A 5,195-nucleotide genomic window follows, 5' to 3' on the forward strand; every position below is an offset into this window, starting at 1 on the left:
ATGAGTCGAGTAGTTGGTCATGTGGCTTATGTATCATTGACTCTGTTGGTCACGGAAAAGCCCCCCCCTGGCCCACTATCACCCACCCTCTCCACCCCTTTTCCACAAACATGCAAGTGCACATGGCTGAGGAAAGAAGTAGCAAAGGGAGGGAGGAAAGGGGGAGTAGGGAGGTGAAGGGTGGGGGGTGCTTGCAGGTTTATGATAATATCCAAACAGATGCTCTTGTTGAAAACTCTTTGAATTGCAAACAGGGCAGCTTGCCAGGAATCCAGGAATCAAAATACCAGCTTATTAGGGAAGTAGATGAAAGAAGGGAAGGTGTGAGATGAGGTTCATGCTTTCCTGCTTTTGTATCTACACCAGCTGTATAGACCTTTCTTCCTCAAACTATTCTTTACCCACAGTGGCGTTGGCTGCCCCGGCTCGCTGAAGGTATGGCTTAAATCATTCGCGCTGTTTGAAGTTAGCATCCGTGACAATGGGAGTAACCACAGAAAAAAACTTATCAGACTCTGCCCGATCACATCGCTCGCACTATTTGTTCCATTGCCCCTGAAGTCATTTGTTTTATTTTGTTCCACAGACTATATTCTTTCCATGAACAAAAGCTGCAAGAAAACCACCACCCTGCATGGCTATAAAATAAGTCAACTAATGTTTTTTTCATTTGTTTATCACAAAATAAACAGGAAAGGTTGCATTTCTTGCTGTGAATTGTGAGAACTGTAAGCAGGCACTAGAAGTACAGCAAGTTTTCTTATCATGTTTAGCCATAGAGCAACATCAATGAGACAAGTTTCTATATTCCCTCTTGAGAAGAAAATCGTTCGAGAAGGATCATAAATTTTGCATGTTTGAAACTATGCATACAGAATATGTAAAAGAAACATTGAACTCCACCCTATTACGACATTTTACACTACACCCTAATACAAGGAATCTGCAGATCTGGTCCAACAACCCTCAGTAGAATTAATAAATGTGAAGAAAACTAATCACCACAATGGTAAAATACATGTAAGTCAATAAACGAAATATGCTAACTTATCAATTTAATTATCTTTAATAAAGATGTTTTTATGATATATTGTTGCCATGGCTTCAGTTCACTTTGAGCCCATACATCTGAGTTCCCAAAGGGCTGAAGTGACACATGGATGGATGGACCGCCTTTGGTCAAAACCTCCAGACACAAATCCCCCACCACCATAGTCTTCCACACAACCCCTTTTCTATGTGTTGTCACTAAACAGTCACTTTAGTGGTGTAGACCTGAGAAGAGGGGCCCTGTGACCCTCGACTCTGCAGCTCCCGCTTCACACAGCCCAGCCATTGTCTCCCTAAGGCCCTGGGTCCCAGAGGGCAACATGTCTGTGCCACCCACTTGACATCCAACAACAAGAGCGCCTTCCATTTTTACATACAGCACTTGAAGCAATCCTCTCACCTCAGAGGTGGCCAAGCCCCTGGGGGCTAAAGATGCTTATCCAAGCCTGTCCTTTTTTTAGCTGGAAGATAATTCACCCAAGTGCCTTTAAAAGAATCTGTTCACAGCATTTTCTCAAAGGTGCTCACTGATCACGGACAGAAAGCATGACCAATTCTTTCCAATTGTACATAATGAGAGATAGTGGGGATTATAGCGCCATTACCAGCCCACTTTGTAGTTAGGAGTAGTTAGGAGTAATTCAAAATTCAATTTAGTTCAACTTTCAGGAATAATTTCAAAGCAATGTGGGATAACTGCCTGCAGAGTTATTTCAAATTGACAGTTAATGTGGGTATCAGAATTGAAACAGAGGCAAATATCCAGAATGTGCTGAAACCAGGTGCTACCCGTGATAATTTATGACTGTGGATTTACCAGTCATTAAAATGTCCTACAGATATGGATAAGAATGTGTGAGACATTGTAAAGTTGGCAGTACGGGTTCAAGCATTTGCACTCTATTAGCTTTAATTGTCTTAGCTTGAAGCAAAGCCTGCAATGAAAATGTAACAGATGGTGTTTCCTCAGAGTGTATCGGTGGATTGTGTACCATGACGTGAGTGTAAGCCAGTGGAGGATTGCCTTTTTACATCCAGGGATGTGGAGCGAGACTGGCAACATGACACGTGCAACAACAGTCAGAGGGCAGCAATACAGTCACATGTGCATCAACACAGGAGACACTTGGCTGTTTACAGGAAGTGTTTGATGAAGGAATGTGGCGTATGTCTGGATTTGGTCAGTGATGACGACTTTTCCTGATTTTTCAATAACAGGCAGACATTCCACAGATGATCGAAAAGGTATATTTGCATTTCCTCTGAGCCACATTCTTTTTTCAAATGTCAGTGAGACTGTACTGCAGAAATTGTCAACAGGTGGCCTCTCAGCTGTGGCTAAATTAGTCAACTGATCTCAGGAAAGATTTGCTGCATTATTTACTGTATTCACAATTAATGTGTTTCCTGTTTATCATCCGCTTCTATATAAAGCTCCTGATTTCTGAAATGCTAATGAAGTGTGCGGATGTTTGTTTGTATTGTTGTTTTGATGATTGAATGAACAGTGGCAGGCCGCTTGTGTTTTTGTTATTGTTGTGCAAAAGTGAACTCCATGCTTCCGCTTCCATTTCAAGAGCTTCCATGAGATACAGCGCACCTTTATTAAAATGGAAAACGAATCAAACCTCCATCAAGATAAGAGTCACAGTCAACAGCTTGAGTGAATGCAGAATGTCAATGTGAGATCAGGTCGTGGTTGCTAATTAGCTTCTCCAGAGAAATCAGCAATAAGAGAAGAAAGTGACATCTTCATTAGGACATTTCAAAGTCTGCATTTTTTTGAAGATATGAGAGAATCTGAGCTGTGTTTTGCTCGTCTGAAGCTTTAAACAAATGTGATTCTCCCCTCAGGCGGCCTGTGCTTCATATCATGAAATGTCAAGAATCAGAGGCTTGGTGGATTAACTTATCTGCCTTTAATCGTGACATTATCAGCAGCACTGCAAATTCAGCTGAGAGATGTTCTGGGCTCGCCAAAGCCCCCTGGAAGATAGGGCAGCAATTTTCTGTCCGTCTGTGGTTCTCATTCTGTCGTATAGCCTCAGAGCAACCACACTCGTACACACATTTTCTATAATTCTATACTTGCATGAATAGAGTTCCTAGTAATCATTAAAACACTATAAAGAACTGCTATTTCCCTGAAATGCAGCAGTTAACAATTATCTTAAACAGTTTCTGCAAAACACTTTTTTTTCTCCATGCAAATAATATTGTGAATTATTAAGTTGCTGTCTCTTTGGGAAGAAATAATGACCGACAGGAGGTCTGTTTATCCCTAAATTTGAACACCAGCTGGGGTTTATCTGCTCTAATGTTGGACAGGCTCTGAACTCCATCATGAACTGAGAATAATCACAAACGCTTGACATCAGAGTGCTGCTGGTCCAGAGAGGAAAGCAATTCACACAACAGTAATCATATAAATACAAATTAACTGCTCATCTTCCTCCCATTCTTCTTTCTACTTTGACAGATTCATCCTCCGTAGTGTAATTTTAAATCCAAAAGAAAAAAAAAAACTTAGAAATTATTACATTTTTCATCATGAGCTTCCAAATCGTTTTCACTGCTGCTCTTTTCCTGAATTAACCAGACAAATTATGCCCTGGGACCATATGCTGTGGTGTTGCGTGACTCTCATACAGTTGTCTCTATAATCAGTCCAATATGGCTCATCGTCTTTGGAAACAAAGTGGCCCGCAGATTGGAGAAAGATGCATTGAGAGATGACAATTCACTGTAACCGCCAAGATAAAAAGGCAACTTTTTATTTCCAGGGAGCTCTTTTCACCAGCAGTTCTATTACTTATAATATCCTTGTCAGGTGACTTCCATCTTAGCGGATTTGCAGGCACGGAGGGCAGATTTTTATCCTGTGATGTTGCACCTGCAGAGAGTAGGTCTCCAAATCATGAAACGGTCTCGTATTTTACCATACACTTGTCTCTCTGGTTTGCAGCAAGGGCAGGATCAAACTCAAAGAGCATGTACAAAACACGCTTCGCACCCTCATAAGCCTGTCAGACCCAGATTCTCCAAAGATATTGTACGACAACAAATAAGGGAAGTCTTTTGAATCCGTCTGCACTCTCCGCCGTCTAATCAGCAATAAAAATCTACTGTGGGTTTTTCTCCAGGTGGCAGGTGATACCACTGCAGCTTCTGACATCACCCCTAGAGCTCTATGTTTCGCTGCTAGTGTTGAATGCCTCTTTAATACTCAGAAACTTTCCTAAATTTGACTCCTCACCTTTAACTTTGCCATACTCATTGATGTGTATTGGTATGTGCTGCAGAGAGGAGAATTGGTGGTGGCATGCCAGCTTTTCACATGCTCCCATGCACTCCTGGCTCCTGAGTACACTATTCTTCAGGAGTGTTTTTTTCTCAGTATGCAGAAGATATGATGATCATTCACCCTTCCTTTATTGTAACAGAGGATCAGCGTCAAAACAAGCTAAAAGGAGGTGTTGTATCCATAGTGGGTAACTGCTCTCTTCCCCTCTAATATTGTTGCAGTTATCTGAGGTTTAATCTGTCTGAACAGTGGCATGTAGTTTGGAAATGGCTGATTTGTTTCTTATGGACGCTGTTTTTTTTTTAAGTTCTCGAGACCAAGCAAGCCGTGGCTTGGTCTCGCTGACATACAGTGAGACAGAGAAATGTGACTTGACAGATGAAAGATAAGGAAATGTTTTTTTCTGGGGGAGAAGACAGACTCTGAAAACAGACATGAGGTGTCTTTGAAAGCTCACAAAGCCTAAGTCTGTACTGCGAAGTGAAGGAGCTGAAGATCAACGTCTGCCGGAACCCTGCTCACTGAACCTTTCACTAAAATCACTAATTTCTTCCGCCTTGATACAAGTTGTGGGATGTTTTAGGGAGCAAGAGAAGTGCTCCTTTGAAAACAGGTTCACAGTTGTAATAAAAACACTATTTTTTACCTGTAACAGAAGAACCTGAACTCTTAAAACCCCTTTCTGCAGAAGTATGTTTTCATTTGTGCACCTCACTGTTCAATTTTTCCTCTTGATTATTCTATGTGCGTATGTCGACACTTTCCTTAGAACACAGTAACTCCAAAACAAAACAAATCTCACTTCAACTTCCCCCTTTAGAGAACATGATCTGATTACATT

This window comes from Siniperca chuatsi, linkage group LG8 (genome assembly GCF_020085105.1).
Source record: "Siniperca chuatsi isolate FFG_IHB_CAS linkage group LG8, ASM2008510v1, whole genome shotgun sequence".
NCBI classification, from domain to species: Eukaryota; Metazoa; Chordata; class Actinopteri; order Centrarchiformes; family Sinipercidae; genus Siniperca; species Siniperca chuatsi.